The sequence below is a fragment of the Symphalangus syndactylus genome, chromosome 1, assembly GCF_028878055.3.
Source record: "Symphalangus syndactylus isolate Jambi chromosome 1, NHGRI_mSymSyn1-v2.1_pri, whole genome shotgun sequence".
Classification (NCBI taxonomy): Eukaryota; Metazoa; Chordata; class Mammalia; order Primates; family Hylobatidae; genus Symphalangus; species Symphalangus syndactylus.
In genome coordinates, this window is record NC_072423.2 from 126,069,030 (window position 1) to 126,089,802 (window position 20,773).

Consider the following 20,773-nt stretch of genomic DNA (forward strand, 5'->3'; position numbering starts at 1 on the left):
CAACATAGCCACTGATACAATGCACTCAGAAAAGCATATCATGTCTGTGGTATTCATCATAATAATGCATAACCTCAATCTAATCATGACAACTCCAGACTGAGGGTAATTCAGTAAAATAACTTATCTGTTCTCTGCAAAATGTCAAAGTCATAAAAGACAAGACTGAGAAATGGTCACAGTTTGGAGAACGCTAAGAAGACATAACAAGTAAACACAGTGCAACTTCTAAGAAAGATTATTGTTAATAATATTCCAATGTTTTTTCAGTTTGCATAACTATTCTATGGCTATGCAAGATACAAACATGATAGGAAAATGGGTGAAGGGTACACAAAAGCTCTGTATTATTTTTGGAACTTTTCTGTAAGTATAAATTTATCTCAAAAAGTTTAAAGAAAAAGAATGTTGGACCAAACCCAGCTCATGTGGGAGTGTACCCTTTTAACTTTACTCAAAAGTAAGTGCTGGACTTAATATCAGAATTTTCTGACTTTTCATTTCACATCCATTATGTCATATAATCCTGAAAATAATTATATGAGCTAAGTGCTATCATAAATCCTGCTACATAGACATAAAACTGAAGTCATGAGATAATAAATTAACTGCCCATAGTTCACAACTAATAAGAAACAGAGTGGTAGAATTAACCCAATAGTCTAACTCGAGAGCCTTACAACTATACCACTCTCACAGTCATTGTAATAATTAAGTATGAGCTGCCACTAATGGGATCTCTTCATTACTAAGCATTTTGATTAGCCAGAGACACCTGGTTATTTGGAGGTAACTGGAGATATGAGGATTATAGAGAAATTCATTAATTAGCCATTATATAGTCCAATAACTCTATAGTTCTCACAGGAATCATAATGTTAAGAAGAGACTAAGTTTGGTTTAATGTGCCTTTGCTGTCTACCCAAAACAAGACAAAAGTTTTGAAACATATAGTTAGCTTCATTGAGGCTAAGAGGCTATCCCAATTTTGCAATATGTACTAAAACTATCCCTTGCCTCATTTAAAAATAAAATTAAGATATATATATATATATATATATATATATATATACACAAGATTTATTGTAGTATTTATTTTTAAGCCTTTTTTAATTTGTTTTTGAATATATATTAGTTGACATGGTTATGGATTCAAATAAAAAGACTTTGGTTCTAGTTAAATATAGAATTAAAAACATGTATGTTAAGAATGTATACATTTGCAAGTCAGTTCTCTGTGAAATTATAATATTTGTGCTACCTTTCACAAAGAAGTATCAAACAACCTTTCAAAATGTATATGAGGCTCCAAGTATACATCAACTTGTAAGTTTTATTCAAATGGAAAACCACAAAAAAGCTGATGTGATTCACCTAGAGGGCAAATTGAAAATGGCATTTTTAAGTTATGCTTTAATAATGGCTTATATCTCCAAATGAAATTTGAATTGTGATTTAACACAAAATCAATGCTTAAAAATATTCGTTGGTTAAATAAATCAATCAATAAATGGCTTTTGCCACGTTAACCCATCATTATTTAGAAATGTCTCTGAAGGTAAGAGTCAATGCATGAGAAAAACATGCAAAAAAGAGCAAACTTTTCTTGGAATTGAAGATTTTGATCCAAACAAATTCCTGAAGTTTTTGCTCATTTATAGATCAATGCTAATCCATGAATTAGGCTGATACATTAATGCGGGTCTTTGAATCAAATTGATATTCTCGGCCAGGACTTCTTAATCTGTTCAATCTTGTAACCAAGCCCTCCCTTTTGCCTCCTGATTGGCTACTGCTGAACAGATTGGCAGTAATTTACTGGACAATGAAATAAATCTATTGATTTATTGAATGATGTATTGAACTTTGTTTTCTCAGGCCAGATGCCTTTTAGAATCTCCACATTTTTTCACATGGCGGAATAGTGAGAGCACTTTTATTTTCTTACGTGAGAGATACCTAGTATTCCTTCCCATAGCTATCAGTGTACTTTCGATATAGCATGTTAAAAGTTGAGAGGGGAAGGAATTACTTTGATTAATTTTATTAAAGTTCCATTGATTGGAAGGCCTTTGTTATGCAGAATTCCATTAAATCTTGTGACAAAATCTTGGATAGTGATAATAAATTCCATTTTAAAATTCATTTTTAGTGAGGTAAACAAGATTCTTAGAGTTAAGTAACTTTATACCAAGGCCAAAGTGGCTAAATCAGAATTGAAAATCTTGCTCTTTCTCTCTCTCTCTTTTTTTTTTTTTGAGTTAGTGGTGTTTAAACATTAAAAATATATATATGATGTTCATAGGGAAGGTACACAAAATAGCTGTTCAGCAGAATGGATCATCCACAATGTGAATACCCTTTGTAACCACAATCTAGGTCATAAAAGAGAATATAGCCAATACTCCAGACGATGCCTCCTACCTGTGTCATCTCCATATCATCATTTCCCTTCTCTTTTCCCCAAAGTAGTTTTATATATTGACTTCAAACATAATTTGTTTGTGCCTGCCTATATAAATTGTACTACAAGAATACACATATGCACGCATATAACCTCATGTGTGAAATACAGCCATCCATTGGTATGTGTGAGAAATTAGTTTCAGGAACCCCTGCAGATACGAAAATCTACAGATGCTCAAGTATCTTATGTAAAATGGCATTGTATTTGCATATAAGCTATATACAATCTTCCATATACTTTATCTCTAGATTACTTATAATGTGTAATGCAATGTAAATACTATGTAAATAGTTGTTATGCTGTATTTTTAAAGAAATAATGACAAGAAAAACAAGTATATACATGTTCAGTACAGATGCAACCATTCTTTTTTTTTAATATTTTTGATCTGCAGTTGTTTAATCCACAGATGTGAAAACCTTGAATAGGAAAGGCCAACTGTATATTTGTGTGTGAATTATTTTATTATAGCCTATGAAATTTGTCCATATTTTTACATGTATTTGTATTTCATTCATTTTCATTGTTCTGTAATATTCCAATGCATAGATATACCACAATTTATTTATCTATTACACCACTAATAGGAATTTGGGTAGTTTCTAAGTTTTAGCTGTTAAAATCATACTGCTGTGCTCAATTTTGTAAATGCCTCTTTCTGAATATAAAAGTGTATGATTTTTCATTACACCATGATTGCTTAGGTTTTGGACAATCATGAGTTTTTAAAATAAATTTATATAGTTGTTTTATCACCTTCCCCACACCCATTTTGTAATGCAGATGATGCTATTAATTTTTGGTCTCTGAGCAAAAACACAAGCTGAATTGAGGAAAGTAGGTCTTTAACTTCTTTTGGCTTTTCATTATTCCATGAAAAGCATTCAGGAAGAATTTTTTCTCCTTGTAAGTAAGCTCATCTTTACTCCAGTCTAGAATTCCACAAAAACTGTTTTGGAAAATTATATGCTATTTAAATATAAATTATTATCATCTACAAGTCAAATTTAAAAGGATTTGCTTTCAACTTGATCTTGCTTCTCTTCAAATGTGTTGCTAAGGTGGGTCATATTTAATGTAGACATGAATAAACTGAAAATTAAAAGCCTGTGTCTTTATCAGGAAAATTATAAATATAAGGTGAAAGTTTTTTAATACTAATTTATAATTGACAATTATTGGGACCCTCTCTCTTAATATTACTGTAAAGAGCTGGAATAAGAAGAAAAAACACTTTTACTGTTAAGAAAACCTCAGCTTCTATCCCTGAATTGTACTTAACACAAAATGACTCTACATCCTACAGAGGGAATCAGAGTGAATAACATGCTTCTGTAAGAGCTAATTGAGCAAATCACCAATGAATTGTATACAATCAAATATTATTGATTTCTAATTAGCCACGTGGCAACATCAGTCTCTTCAACTGTATCTGGAAAAAAACTAGAAAATATGATTGTTTCCTCACTGAAAATATACAATACAGGAAAGACACTACAGAGAACGACTGTTTTCAAGGCTTGTATAAAATCCTGGGTGATCAAATAATTTTTGTGTGGCTCAGTTTCTGAGTTGAGGTTAGTGGTACAAGATAATTTCTGAGGAAAAGCAATTCCTTAGTTTTAGAATGTCTTATACTGGAATTATCAAAATAGTGTCTTATAATATACTCCAAGAAAAAAATATTTGAGGACAAATACATTTGTTAAATTTTGTCTATAGAGTCCCTTGCAAATCTACACATCTTTAACATAATAAACAATATTGGAAGTACTGAAGTAAAGAAGCCAGGTTCACATCTGTGCTTGGCTGATCCATGAAGACATTAATTTGTGCCAGGTTCTGTTAGCTGTAAGGTATTTCCATATAAAATGATGATATTCTTCCTCTTATTCCACCCCACTCTTTCCTTTCTCAAAGGTGAGTTGGGGTTTTCTTTTATGTGGTTCAGATTCTTAATAATTCCAAGATTTAGTTTCATCTGTATTTGTCCTGGGCCACCCTGGAAGAAGAGTTAATGAAGGTTGGTTGGGAGATTGAAAATAGAGAAGTACCCAACTGTAAGAAAGAGCCTAACCTCATGGAGAAGCAGGTGTTAGTAATGACTACTTTAAGAACTGCCGGCAGTAATAGAGAGAACTACTGAAAGCAGATGTCTCTGCCCATTTATCTAGAAGAGCAGTAGTAACACGAAAAATGAAAGTCTAGCTCTTGACAGAGGGGTGGGAAGCTAGAGGATCAGTGACCATGTCAAGGTAAAGTCCAGAAACTTTGTTGGGACATAGAATCATATGAGGTTCTGGTAAATCAACCGTAACAAGAATGACAACTTAAAAAATGACTGAAATTAGATTCCCTGCCAGTTTTAGCAGGTGAAAGCCAAGGCAAACTTAATTTGATCTGGGATGGATAAGACTCAAGGCAGACATGATATCAATGACCTTCCCTGTACATATCTCAGGTATTCTTTCATCTGAGAAGATATTTCTTGTTTTGCCATCTTTCTTGCTTTATTGCATTTTCTTCCCCATTGTGAGGCTCCTCTCATTCTTTTTAATTTATGTCATGGGTATTTGGTATAAATGTTTGTCTATGCATGTGTCTTTGAAAACCGTACAGTGTTGTTTTAAATATGAGTGTGTGCATTGTAATTTCATGTGTATGCTTTTGCACTATAAATCTTGTTCATAGTCACACTTTTTACTCAAAAATATCCTTTTAGAATTCATTCTTATTATTATGTATACCTATAATTTGCTTTTGACTGTTGGAGAGTATTCCATAAATTCATCTATCATAATTTATATTTCCATTTCCCTAGGCAGATTCCACCTCCCTGCCCACCAGTATACAAAGCAATGTATATTATTTGTAATATATATTACAAATAATGTTATGAGGAAAATCTTTTTGCCTGTCCCTAAAGGGGACAAAATCAACATGTTTGATTTTGTGTGGAGTGAAATCTCAGGTGACAGGTCAAACAAGTACTTAATGTTACTAAGTACTTGCAACGTCACTAAAGGACTAACATCAGAAGTCAACCAAAAGTTCCTGTTTCCCACTATCTTATAAATATTTACAATAACTGAAGTTTAATATTTATAATCTGATGTTTAATTATTTCATTACTGTTCCTTTGATTAATATTGAAAGAGAGAAAGCCTTTACTTGCCATTCAGAGTTCCACCTCTCTAAATTGTCTAGTACCATCTGTGGATGGGGCTGTTGAGGTGAGGGGATTAAGGTGAGGATTCAGTCTGTGTGTATTCCCCTTTTCTCATCACAATTTTTAATATTTCCCTGAATATTCTATGTATTAATCAATTGTTCCTGTATGTTTTCTGTGTTGGATTTCTTTAAGAACTCATTCTCCACTCTAAGGTCCTACAGATAATTCCTAACATTTTATTCTATTAGCTCTGTCATTTTAGCCCCGGGTTTTTATTGTGTGAGGTAGGAATGAAAGTATACTTTTATTAGTATATTTACTCAGTTTTCTTAATATCTCTATTAAATCATCTATTGTTTAGTTACAGTTTGTGCAGTGAACTCTCTCATATATCCATTTAACCGTATGCATATTTTAGGGGTTCTCTATTTTTTTCCATTGGTCTATTTTTTGTTACTACACTAATACCATCCATTTTAAGTATTTTGGCCTATAGAATGCCTTTAATGTTGAAATAATGAGTTCCCTCTTCATGTTTTATTACTTCTTGAATATTTGATAGAAAAAATTTTTGTCATATCTATGACATATGGGGCCTTTGTATGTGTATGTGAGGAAAAGATTGTAATTTTTAATATTTAATTTTCTATTGAAATTATCTATTATCTGAACATTTTATATTTTTCATTTAGATTTAAAAATATTAGCATATAGGTATTGATAGTGATATTTTACTATTTTTCAAATACTTGCATTTTACCATTTTCATTCTGTCGTCTTTTTGGTTTGCTCAGTCTCTTCAGAGATGTGTACATCTTATGATATTTTTAAAGAACCAACATATGGCACTGACTTGTTTTCTTTTACACTCAAGAGTATTCCTTTTTGTCCCTTAAAAATGTTGCCATTAAAATCTATTTAGTTTCATATTAAAACTGCTCAGCCAAAACTTGTAGTTATATTTTTCTGACACAACTTTTTCTTATTTTAACTTTTCTCTACTATTATTTTAAATATATGTCTGTGGATCTGATTTTATTGGACCTTTTTATATCCATCTTTTGATTAGTGAGTTAATCCCATTTACGTCTATAATAACTAATTAACTTGAATCTATTTTAGACATTTTATTTTGTTTTGGATTTGCTCATAATAACTGTTATGGGTCACTTTTTCTCCTGTTTTTCCTTCCATTGTCAGGGTTGAATTCATTCTTCTGATTTAGATCCATACTTCACACTTTTATACATACTTATATACATTTTATACATACATATACATTTATCAAGACTCCCAATATTTATTTCTTTTTCCAGCATAGAATTCAAATTTCAAAATAATTATTTCCAAATTTCCTCATATCATACCCACTAGGACATCTTATTTACACCCTGGCATAAATGTGTAAAGTTATTCCCAGACAGAACTGAAGATAAAACAGTCAGGAACACTGGCTATAACAGACCCTGCCACCTCTGCTGTCAGGCAGAAAATATGAATATCTCAGGCAAATGCCAACCATTCAGGCATACCAATGGGCCACTCACTATTTTAACATGCTCTCACTTCTACAGGAAATCTTTAAAGACCCTATGTTCTTTTTGCTTCATGAATCTCTATTCTTCCTAATATATCATTAAAAACGTATGCCCAGTAAAGGTTTATTTGTTGGCTGAATTTTCTCCTTGGGTATTTTATTCCCATCAGAACAACAGCTGTGTAAAAATAATAGCTAGACCATCAGTTTCTCCTATGAAAGTCATGAAAGTTAGAACTTTAGCATAGAGATTTGGGGAGAATTCAGAGTTACAATATGTTATTTCAGGTACATAGTATGAAACCAATTCATTTATCATGCAATCCACCTACTTGTATTCCTTTTAGCACCCTGAAAGACCATAAACATGAGAGTGTCTAATAAACATTTATTGAAAAAGTAATATCCCCTTGACTATTCATGTCAAACCCATCCTTTAGAAAAGATCAAATAAACTGAATCTCTTTCTAATGTCATATGTCAACTTTGAGACTCTTTGCCTTCACCACTATCTCAAAGGGGCAAATTGTAGTATTTTAAAACTATCATTCCTTTACTATTAAAAAAGAAAACACTGTCATTGATGTGACAAATGAAAAATAATGATTACTCAGCTCCTTCCTTCCTTTGGATGTTCTAGCTATTATAGTCAATGACCTTCATTGGATCACGCTTCACCAAAGTTGTTGTCTTTATTATAACTTAGGGGATGGGCACAGTGGCTCATGCCTGTAATCCCAGCATTTTGGGAGGCTGAGTCAGGCAGATTACTTAAGGTCAGGAATTTGAGACCAGCCTGGCCAACATGTAGAAATACCATCTGTACTAAAAATGCAAAAAATTAGACAAGTGTGGTGGTGCACGTCTGTAGTCCCAGCTACTTGAGAGGCTGAGGCAGGAGAATCACTTGAACCTGGGAGGCAGAAGTTGCAGTGAGCTGAGATCACACCACTGCATTCCAGCTTGGGCAACAGAGTGAGACTCCATCTCAACAAAAATAAAAATAAATATATAACTTAGGTTATATTTTCCTTTCATTAGAAAAAAATTCTACTAGAGCTACTCCAGATGAAACTGGAGATAATATATATATTATCTCGTCTTCCTTTTCTGTCAAAGAAGATGCTTGACAGAAAAATTACACTCAGTGTAGAATAACACAAAGAAAGAATTCCAGATGTCTATTCACAGATCATGGGTGGACTTATATGTAAGTGCTAAACTATGTGTATAAGTGTATCCATTCTCATAGAAAGACACACGCTGTTAATGCATATTGTTAAGTGAAAACATAAGGTTTCAAAAAAAGGATAGAAAGTCTTATCACATTTTTATTGTGAGTATATAATTGTGAAAAGATTTAATCATACCAAAACAGAGTTGAACTAAGTGGAATGTATTAGTCTGTTCTCACACTGCTAATAAAGACATACCCAAGACTGGGTAATTTATAAAGAAAAGGAGGTTTAATGGACTCACAGTTCCACATGGCTGGGGAGGCCTCATAATCATGATGGAAGGTGAAGGGGGAGTAAAGGCACATCTTACATGGCAGCAGGCAAGACAGCTTGTGCAGGGGAACTCCCATCTATAAACCCATCAGATCACCTGAGACTTTACCACAAGAATATCATGGAGGAAACATCCCCTTTGATTCAATTATCTCTACCTGGCCCCACCTTGGACATGTGGGGATTATTATAATTCAAGGTGAGATTTGGGTGGGGAAACAGCCAAATCATGTTGTTTTGCTCCTGGCCCCTCCCAAATCTCATGTCCTCACATTTCAAAACCAATCATGCCTTTCCAACAGTCCCCCAAAGTCTTAACTCATTTCAGCATAAACTCGAAAGTCCACAGTCCAAAGTCTCACTTGAGACAAAGCAGGTCCCTTCCACCTATAAGCCTGAATAATCAAAAGCAAGTTACTTACATCCCAGATACAATGGGGGTACAGGCATTGGGTAAATACACCCATTCCAAATGGGAAAAATTGGCCAAAACAAAGGGGCTACAGGCCTCATACAAGTCTAAAATCCAATAGGCAGCCGTTAAATCTTAAAGATCCAAAATGATCTCCTTTGACTCCATGTCTCACATCCAGGTCATGTTGATACAAGTGGTGGGGTCCCCAGCCTCAGAAAGCTCTGCCCTTGTGGCTTTGCAGGATACAGCTCCCCTCCTGGCTGTTTTTCATGGGCTGGTGTTAAGTGTCTGTGGCTTTTCCAGGCACACGGTGCAAGCTGTCAGTGAGTCTACCATTCTGGGATGTGCAGGATTATAGCCTTCTTCTCAGAGCTCCACTAGGCAGTGCCCCAGTGGGGGCTGTGTGTGAAGAGTCCAACCCCACATTTCCCTTCTATATTGCCCTAGCAAAGGTTCTCCACAAAGGCCCTGCCCCTGCAGCAAACTTCTCCCTAGATATCCAGGCACTTCCATACATCCTCTGAAATCTAGTCAGGGGGTCCCAAACCTCAGTTCTTAACTTCTATGCACCCGTAGGACAAACACCATGTGAAAGCCACCAAGGTTTGGAGCTTGCATCCTCTTAAGCAATGGCCTGAGCTGTACCTTGGCCCTTTTAAGCCACTGCTAGAGCTGAAACAGCTGGGATGCAGGGCACCATGTCCTGAGGCTGCATAGAGCAGAGGGGCCATGGGCCCAGCCCATGAAACTGTTTTTCCCTCCTACACCTCCAGACCTGTGATGGGAGGGGCTGCCATAAAGTTCTCTGACATGCCCTGGAGACATTTTCTCCATTGTCTTGATGATTAGCATTTGGTTCCTCATTACTTGTGCAAATTTCTGCAGCCCGCTTGAATTTCTCCTCAAAGAATGGATTTTTCTTTTCTACTGCATCATCGGGCTGCAAATTTTCCAATATTTTATGTTCTGTCACCTCTTGAATGCTTTGCCACTTAGAAATTTCTTCCACCAGGTACCCCAAATCGTCTCTCTCAAGTTCCAAGTTCCACAGATCTCTAGGGCAGGGGCAAAATGCCACCAGTCTCTTTGCATAGCAAGAGTGACTTTTACTCCAGTTCCCAACAAGTTCCTTATGTCCATCAGAGATCACCTCAGCCTGGATTTTTATTGTCCATATCACTATCAGCATTTGAGGGCATTCAAGAAGTCTCTAGGAAGTTTCAAACTTTCCCACATCTTCCTGCCTTCTGAGCCCTCCAAGTCTCTATGAAGTTTCAAACTTTCCCACATTTTCCTGTCTTGTTCTGAGCCCTCCAAACTGTCCCAATGTCTGCCTGTTACCCAGTTCCAAAGTTGCTTCCACATTTTCAGGTATCTTTGCAGCAGTGCCCCACTACCTGGTGCTAGCTTACAGTATTAGTCTGCTCTCATGCTGCTAATAAAGACATACTGAAGACTGGGTAATTTATAAAGAAAAAGAGGTTTAATGGACTCATAGTTCCACATAGTTGGGGAGGCCTCACAATCATGGCACTTCAAAGGTGAAGGAGGAGTAACGGCACATCTTACATGGCAGCAGGCAAGAGAGCTTGTGCAGGGGAACTCCCATTTATAAAACCATGAGATCTCCTGAGACTTACACTACCATGGGAACAGTGTGGGGGAAACAGCCAAGCCCCCATAATTCATTTGTCTCCACCTGGCCCCACCCTTGACATGTGGGGATTATTACAATTCAAGGTGAGATTTGGGTGGGGACACAGCCAAACCATATAATGGGAACATGTATGATTTTAATTATCTTTTATCTTTTAAGCAATTTCAAAATTTTTCTACACTATTAATATGTATAATAGTGTATTAGTTATTTATTGCTGTGTAACAACCATCCCCAAACTGAGTTACTTAAAGCAATAATTATATTGCTCACAATTCTGTGTGTCAGCTGGGCAATTCTGGTTATCTAGGCAGACTTGGATGATCGTGACTGGAATCTCCAATTGTACACTGTCTGCTGACAGATTGATTGAGCCTACGTGGTCTAAGAGAGCTTCGTGCACATGCTGGATGGTTGGATGGGCACCAGGTACACCTGGTCAACACATCTCTCATTGTGCAGCAGGTGGCCCAGGCTTTTTTCACATGGCAGATAGAGAGTTTTGAGAGAGAGTAAAGCCTAGTATCAAAATTGGTACAAAGTTATTTCCCCCACATTCTATTGGTCAAAGCAAATCACAGCCAGCCCAAACTCAAGAGACAGAGAGATAGACTCTACCTCTTTATGAGAGGAACTTTAGTCATATTTCAAAGGATTATGCATATTGGGAATTATATAAATGTGGTCACTTTTGCAAATAATTGGCCACACTCACCTAAATTTATACAAATTGAAAATGATAAAAATAGTAAAACAAGCAGTGTTTCTTGCATCTCAATCCCCTACTGACCTGCAGAAAATAGCTGCTGTGCCATGTTGCAGGTCCATAAATATTCTCTAATGATGAGGTGAAGATGAGGGTGAACATTAATAGTACCCTTGCTTTGCTAGGATGTTCATGCTACTCTCATATACAGCAAATTCAGGCATATTTATGTGTTTTTGACATGCAAATTTTAGATTAAATATAACAGATGTTTCCCTATCTGTTAAAGACATAACTATCAACTAAGACATTCAGGGGTTCAAAAGCCTAGATTCATTCCCTCCCTTGACCCATCGTCCTATTATTAATCCCATAGTTACTTCATTTGTAATTACTCTAATACCCATATTCTCATTTTTCTCCTGATTGTCATTACTTTGGCAGAGACCTTTATCATCTCTCCTACTGACTTACTGAAAAAACCTCTTGACTTGCCTCTTCAAGTCCAATGTAGCCCATTCAATCTACCACATTTTTCTCTGCCTTATTTATTTTCCCATGGCACACTCTGATCATATTATTGTTCTACTTGAAACTTTTAATTGCTCCCTGGGTAGTACTGAATGCAGTTCAAATTCCTCCACATTGGTGTACAATTCTTTTAGAGCTTTGTTGAAAAGCTGAGCAAATTATATAAATTTTATTAATCTTAGTTATCTCCTCTGTAAAGTGCGGTTATATAATATTACCTACACACTTATGTTTCTCTAAAGGCTAAATAGGATAATATATATATAAAATATAGTATCTGAGGGTTATAATGTGCTCTTTATAAATGTCATGTATTATTTTTGTTTATACACTTTTTACTCCAGCCCCAATGCATATTTTGAATATGTTTTTCTACATATGTCAATGATCATAGAGCCCTTCTCTCTGAAATGTCATCCTCCCACCTCTTTTTGTCAATCAAGATGGTAGCTATTTTATTTCATGTTTTACAGTTAATGCAAATATGATTAATTCTCCTCGTGTTTGTGTAATACATATACCTTTCTTAGAACTCTTGTTACTGTGAATGGTATTTAATAAGTCTGTTAAATTGCTGTGTAACTAAGGATAGATTAAAGCTGGAATAAACTAACTGAAAGAAACCTACAATTAATTAGCCTTTTCCTTTAGCATGGACTCGCTTGTATAGAGAAGTTTGACATGCCTGTGTAGCCCTACCTTTTTTTTCTCACACATTAGATGACTCATCCTTCTGGAAAGCAATGATCCCCATCTCTGCTGGGTTCTTGAGTGTGTCTAAGGTCTTTTACTTTGCAGTCTTTCTAACTATATCAACCTATTTACTTCTGTGAACCTACCATACATTACCAGTGACTGATCAAGAATATATATCCTAGGTCATATGTTAGTTGTTTTTGAGACAGAGTCTAGCTCTGTCTCCCAGCTGGAGTGCAGTGGTGCGATCTCAGCTCACTGTAACTCCCACCTCCCTGGTTCAAGCAATTCTCCCACCTCAGCCTCTTGAGTAGCTGGGACTACAGGCGAGCACCAACCCACCAGGCTAATTTTTGTACTTTTACTAGAGACAGGGTTTCACCATGTTAGCCATGCTGGTCTTGAACTCCTGGCCTCAAATGATCCACCTGCCTCGACCTCCCAAAGTGCTGGGATTATAGGCATAAGCCACCACAACCAGCCTATTTTTAATTTATTTAGGAAACTTCATACTGGTTTCCATAAGGGCTACACAAATCTACATTCTTACAAACAGTGTACTAGGTTTCCCTTTTCTTCAAATCTTCATCAACATTTGTTGTCTCTTGTCTTTCTGATAATAGCCATCCTAAAAGCTGCGTGGTGCTATCTCAGTAGTTTTAATTTGCATCTCCCTGATGATTACTATGTTGAGCATCTTTTTATATACCTATTGATCCGTCTTTATGACTTCATTATAAACTTCAAATATACACAATAAAATGTTTATTTATTTTAAGTTTTATTTCAATAGTTTTCAGAGTTACAAGTGTTTTTTTGTTGTGTGAATGAATTTTATAGTGGTGAATTCTGAAATTTTAGTTCACCCATCACCTGAGTAGTGCATATTGTACCTAATATGAAGTCTAGCCTTCCTCCCACCCTCCCACTTCTAGGTCTCTAAAGTATATTATATCACTCTATGTGCCTTTGGGTACTCATAGCTTGGCTCCCACTTGTGAGGGAGAACGTACAGTTTTTTGATTTTCCACTCCTGAGTTACTTCACTTAGAATAATGACCTCCACCTCCATCCAAGTTGCTGCAAAAGACATTATTTCATTCCTTTTTCTGGCTGAGTAGTATTCCATGGTGTATTTATACAAAATTGTATTTATCCACTCATTAGACAATGAGCACTTAGGTTGGTTTCACATCTTTAAAATTGTAAATTGTGCTACTATAAACACACGTGTGCAGATGTCTTTTTCATATAATGACTTATTTTCCTTTAGGGAGATACCCAGTAGTGGAGTTGCTGGATTGAATGGCAGATCTATTTTTAGTTCTTTAAGGATTCTCTATACTGTTTTTCATAGAGGTTGTACTAATTGACATTCCCACCACACCAGCAATGTATAAGCGTCCCCTTTTCCCCACATCCATGCCAACATCTATTGTTTTTTGACTTTTTAAAAATGACCATTCTTGCAGGAGTAAGAGGAAGTTTTAATTTGCATTTCCCTGATTAGTGATGTTGAGCATTTTTTCATACGTTTCTTGGCCATTTGTATATCTTATTTTGATAAATGCCTCTTCATGTCCTTTCCCCACTCTTTGATGGGATGATTTGGTTTTTTTTTCTTGCTGATTTCTTTAAGTTCCTCATGGATAGTGTCCTCTGGACGCTATTCCTTTGTCAGGTGCATAGTCTGCAAAATTTTCTCCCATACTGTGGGTTTTCTGTTTACTTTGATTATCATTTATTTTGCTGTGTAGAAGCTTTCTGGTATAATCAGGTCCCATTTGTTTATTTTGTTTTTGCTACATTTGCTTTTGGGGTCTTAGTCATAAATTCTTTGCCTAGGCTGATGTCTAGAAGAGTTTTTCCAATGTTGTGTTCTAGAATTTTTATGGTTTCAGGTGTTAGATTTAAGTCTTTGATCCATCTTGAGTTGATTTTTGCATAAGGTAAAAGACATGCATCCAGTTTCATTCTTCTATATGTGGCTTGCCAGTTTTCCCAGCACCTTTATTAAATAGAGTGTCTATTCCCCAATTTATATTTTTGTATGCTTTATCGAAGATCAGTTGGCCGTATGTATTTGGTTTTATTTCTGGGTTCTCTATTCTGTCCCATGGTCTATACTCCTACTTTTATACTATTTTGTAAATAAAAGAAAATAATAAATGCCCTGAAGAACCAGAGAAAGTGACTGAAAAAATTGCCCATCTGATGATGGGTTGATAGGTGCAGCAAACCACCATGGCAATGTATACCTATGTAACAAACCTGCACGTTCTGCCCTTAAAGAATAATTTGAATCTATACGAAAAAATAAGGAGAATTGGAAAAGGTAAATATAAAAGACATAGAAATTTATTTTTTATTTGTTACTCTTTTTAAAAATCCTATCTGATTTTAACAACAACTGCAAAAGCAATAACTATAAATCTGTGTTGATGGCCATATAATGTATAAAGATGTAATTTGTGCACAACAGTATCACAAAGGAGTAGAGTTGGAGTGGACCTATACAGAATTCATATACTCTTAAGTTGATGTTAATCCAAAATAGAGTATTTAAAATTAGATAAAAATCGTAATCACCATGGAACTAATAATATAATAATGTAAAAATATAGTAAAAGAAACAAGAAAATACATAAATAAGTTAATTATTGATGAGAAAATAAGAAATTACCCATCTGAGTTAGACAGATACCTTGTCTCAGTTGAAAAAAAAAATTACCCAAACTACTTATAACTTTATTTCTCAAATCAAAACAGTAGTGATTTGCATATTTCCATCTTCCCTAGAGAGGCTAGAATTTCCTTGAAACAGGAAGTTGTATTTTTCTCAAATGAATTCTGCAGATAACCTACTACAGGCTTCATACAAAGCAGATGTTCAAGGAATGGTGAAGTGTACGTATTTAAACAGCTCATCGTTTACTCTTGGCCCTTCTATGTGACTAGGCTTCTCATGGAAGATTTTTCTACAGTTTTAACTGGGCAGCCCCCTCACAAGCATCACCACAAGACAATATGTCATGAATATTTGCGAAATTAAAAAGTTATTTAAAAATTAAATTAACCTATTAACCTGCTTCCATAAAACTCTTCAATGGCTTGCAAAATGCTTTTAGAACAACTACAAACAATATGGCTATGTCTGACATGGCTGACCCTATCTTTCATCATTCTCCATCTTCTCCATTTCAGATACATTATTCTCACTTCTATTCCTTGAGCATATCCAGCTGAATCATGTTTCTTTTATGTCTTCCCTCAATGGAGCTGTCTTCCCTTAGCTCTTCACATGGCTTTTTATTCTTATTATTTAGATCTTCTATAAAAAGCCTCTCATCCAGTATTCTCTTCCTAGAGAATCTATTATAATTGTATTTACTCAATGGATTACTTGCCAATTCTTCACTCCCCAACTCCCGTGTCCCTCTGAGACACTTCAGAAAGTTAACTTCATATGACATGAACCATGTTTCCAGGAATCACCATAATGCTCAGCGCATAGAAGGTACTAAACAAATATTGTTTGAATAAGTAGATGAATATATAAATGGCCTCTGAAGCCTGCATAAATTGATTTTCTTGTTTTGTCATAATAACTGTGATGCATTTTTTGATTGTTCAAAAGTGAAAATGAGGAAAAAATACTAGCAACCTAAATATGGAAATGAAAAGACCGTTTAAACAAGAAGGGTTGCCCTTTACATTGATGACACATTGAGCCATCTTTTATGCTCTGTTCAGATTGCAGCTGCTGACATAAACTACAGTAGTTTTAAACCCCTCTCTATGCACTGCCACTCACAAAGAAAAATCCTCATAAACCATTTCTCTTACTATAAACCATTTCTTAGTATGTGGTCATTCACAAGGTAAGACATGGGTGAAGGCCAAAGGCAGCCCCTTAGGATAACTAAGATTCACGTTGCACGTGTACCCATATATTTACATCTTCATTCTTGTGTTTATATTTTGTTCATCCTTCGGATCAAACAACATGAGTCACAGAAATAAAGCATGGTTTCATTTGCAATTACCATTAAGTAGGTGTATTAATTTGCTGATACTGCTATAAAGACATACTACGGAATTGGCAGCTTAAAAAACATTAATTTATTTCTCACATCTCTGAAGGCTAAAGAGCCAAGATGAAGATGTTGCTAGGTTTGGTTTCTTCTGAGGCCTCTGTCCTGGGCTTGCAGATAGCTGCCTCTCACTGTGTTCTTGCCTGGTCTTTCCTCTCTGCAAGCAGAGTATCTCCTTGTGTCATGATCTCCTCTTCTAAAAAATAATTAATTAACAGTTACTGTCCATATTTAAGGTGTACAATATGATGTTTTGATATACATATGCACAGTGAAATGATTACTCCACTCCAATAACAACATCCTTTTACTAGGACACCAGTTACATCAGATGAGGGCACTCCTGAGTTCTTCACTTTAATTATCTATTTAAGTCTTTGTTATTGTGAACAGTGCTGCAGTAAACATACATGTGCATCTGTCTTTATAGTAGAATGTTTTATAATTTGGGGGGTATATATCCAGTAATGGAATTGCTGGGTCAAATGGTATTTCTGGTTCTGGATCCTTGAAGAATTGCCACACTTTCTTCCACAATGGTTGAACTAATTTACACTCCTATCAACAGTGTAAAAGCATTCCTATTTCTCCACATCCTCTCCAGCATCTGTTGTTTCCTGACTTTTTAATGATTGCCATTCTAACTGGTGTGAGATGGTATCTCATAGTGGTTTTGATTTGCATTTCTCTGATGACCAGTGATGATGAGCTTTTTTCTTTTTTTTCATGTTTTTGACTTTATTTACTTATTTTTTGTGTTTGTTTTTTTTTTTTTATTTTATTATTATACTATAGGTTTTAGGGTACATGTGCACAATGTGCAGGTTTGTTACATATGTATCCATGTGCCATGTTGGTGTGCTGCACCCATTAACTCGTCATTTAGCATTAGGCATATCTCCTAATGCTGTCCCTCCCCCCTCCCCCTAACCCACAACAGTCCCCAGAGTGTGATGTTCCCCTTCCTGTGTCCATGAGTTCTCATTGTTCAACTCCCACCTATGAGTGAGAACATGCGGTGTTTGGTTTTTAGTCCTTGCGATAGTTTACTGAGAATGATGGTTTCCAGTTTCATCCATGTCCCTACAAACGACAAGAATTCATCATTTTTATGGCTGCATAGTATTCCATGGTGTATATGTGCCACATTTTCTTAATCCAGTCTATCACTGTTGGACATTTGGCTTGGTTCCAAGTCTTTGCTATTGTGAATAGTGCCGCAATAAACATATGTGTGCATGTGTCTTTATAGCAGCATGATTTATAATCCTTTGGGTATATACCCAGTAATGGGATGGCTGGGTCAAATGGTATTTCTAGTTCTAGATCCCTGAGGAATCGCCACACCAACTTCCACAATGGTTGAATTAGTTTACAGTCCCACCAACAGTGTAAAAGTGTTCCTATTTCTCCACATCCTCTCCAGCACCTGTTGTTTCCTGACTTTTTAATGATCGCCATTCTAAATGGTGTGAGATGGTGTGAGCTTTTTTTCATGTTTGTTGGCCGCATAAATGTCTTCTTTTCAGAAGTGTCTTTATATCCTTCACCAAGTTTTTGATGGGGTTGCTTGTTTTTTTTTTCTTGTAAATTTGTTTAAGTTCTTACACCATGGAATACTATGAAACCATAAAAAAGGATGAATCCTTTGCAGGGACATGGATGAAGCCAGAAACCACCATTCTTAGCAAACTAACACAGGAACAGAAAACAAAACACTGCATGTTCTCACTCATAAGTGGGAGTTGAACAATGAGAACCCATGGACACAGGGAGGGGAACATCACACACCAGGGCCTATCGGGGATTGGGGGGCTAGGGAAGGGATAGCATTAGGAGAAATACCGAATGTAGATAACGGGTTGATGGGTGCAACAAACCACCATGGCACATGTATACCTATGTAACAAACATGCACATTCTGCACATTTATCCCAGAACTTAAAGTATAATAAAAAATAATAACTGCCTATTTAAAGTTCCCGTCTCCAAATAGAATCGCATTATGAAGAACTGAGGATTAGGGCTTCAACACACAAATTTTGGGCAGACGCAAGTCAGTCCATATTAGTGGGAAAAGCATGGAGAACAGTATTGTGTTGGTTTTATTACCTACTTGCTATTTTCTGATGATATTCTATCTTTTATATTGTCCTACACCCCATTCAGCTGATCATATAGCAGAACTTTCACAAATTTCAAAGGGGTCCTCCCCTTTGAAGATCTCTACAGGATAGAGAGAAGATAGGAATGGGATGGTTGTACCTTGAACTTCAAACAGCCACTCCAGCACAATTGTGGCCGAAGTACAATCTTCAATCACCTTCCTTCAACTGACACTCTCATTAAGTCTTGTTAGAAAAGTGCTGACTTCTCTGGGTGAAATATTCCACATTCAGGCTGAAAATGGTCATCCTACATGGTCTTGTGCAACAGACTTATTTGTGAGGTGCCCTTGTGTGAATTCAATGAGGACTGTGAGGTTCTACTCCTAATAGATCAGCAGGGAGTGTTGGTTTGAAATCTCAGAGGTTCCTAGGGGACTCAGGCTCTCTGCACCCCGTATAAGACAAAGCTTTGGCAGGCCCTCAGACACCTTTGATGGCAGGTGAGTGGAGCAGCCTCCGGGGACACTATCAACCAAAGAAGTGAGCTGCTAATGGCAGATTTTTCTGCAGTTTTAACCAGGCAACCCCCTTCATTGGCATCATCACAGAGACAACGTGTCATGAGTATCAGCGAGGATTTTCTTACTTTGTCAGGAAGTGTGGAAGATATTTTTTATTAAAATGTAGCATCATTATGTCTTATAGGCTGTGGTGTAATGTCAGTTCAAGGTCAGGTATACTTTGTGAGAATAAAATGGCTTTTAAATAACTATTCTATTTATGTAAAATTATTTAAAACAAGAAAATTAAGTAGTCTTTGTTAAGTGAATATATGAAATGTGATTAAATCTAAGATCATATTAGAGGAGGCACTTTTACCTTTGGCCTTGCATGGAAATAAATCATTATTCTGAAGGAGTATGAGCTTGTGCCATGAAAATATGAAGTTCTGGAAAATAGACTTTTGTTTCCTAAACTTCAAATTAATCAAGAGAATTTTAGAGCAATGTGCTTCAAACTAATGTGATGAAGGTAGTTTTTGTTCATATTATCATTGTTTTGTTTTATCCCCAGTCTACCATGGACTGATATTTTAGTAAAATAAAATATAAAATAATAATTAGAAAAATTAAATAAAAATAAAGATAAATAAAATGCAAACCCCAGTCAGTTTTATTACTAGGTTAAATGAACATTAAATTACTTTGCCACCAAAATTTCCAACTGTTATTCTTAATTTCTGCATTTATCTCCTTGTGTACTGGTAATAAATAATTCACATCATTGAAAAAGTATGAAAATTATGATTTTAAGAATAGGTAACTTTATTCCAGCTGGCGTAACATCACTGTTTCAAGGGAACAGTTTGACAACCACTGTTAAGTATTGAATACATGATGCATACACACTCAATTCTCAAAATAATTCTCTTTAAAATGTACTTAGTTTTGTAATGGTTGGTTTTGGTTTAGGTTTGGTTTTTGCATTTCATTGCAAATATATTTTAAGATACCATTTTTGTTTTATTTTTAAAATTCAGTTCTGTCAGCTGGGCGTGGTGGCTCACACCTGCAATGCCAGCACTTTGGGAGGCCGAGGTGGGTAGATCATCTGAGGTCAGGAGTTCGAGACCAACCTGGCCAATATGGTGAAACCCCATTTGTACTAAAAATGGAAAAATCAGCCAGACATGGTAGCATGCATCTGTAATCCTAGCTACTCAGGAGGCTGAGGCAGGAGAATTGCTTGAACCTGGGAGGCAGAGGCTGCAGTGACCCAAGATCACACCATTGCACTCTAGCTTGGGTGACAGAGGGAGACTCTGTCTCAAAATAAAATAAAATAAAATAAATCAGTTCTATTAATTTTTAGTGATTTT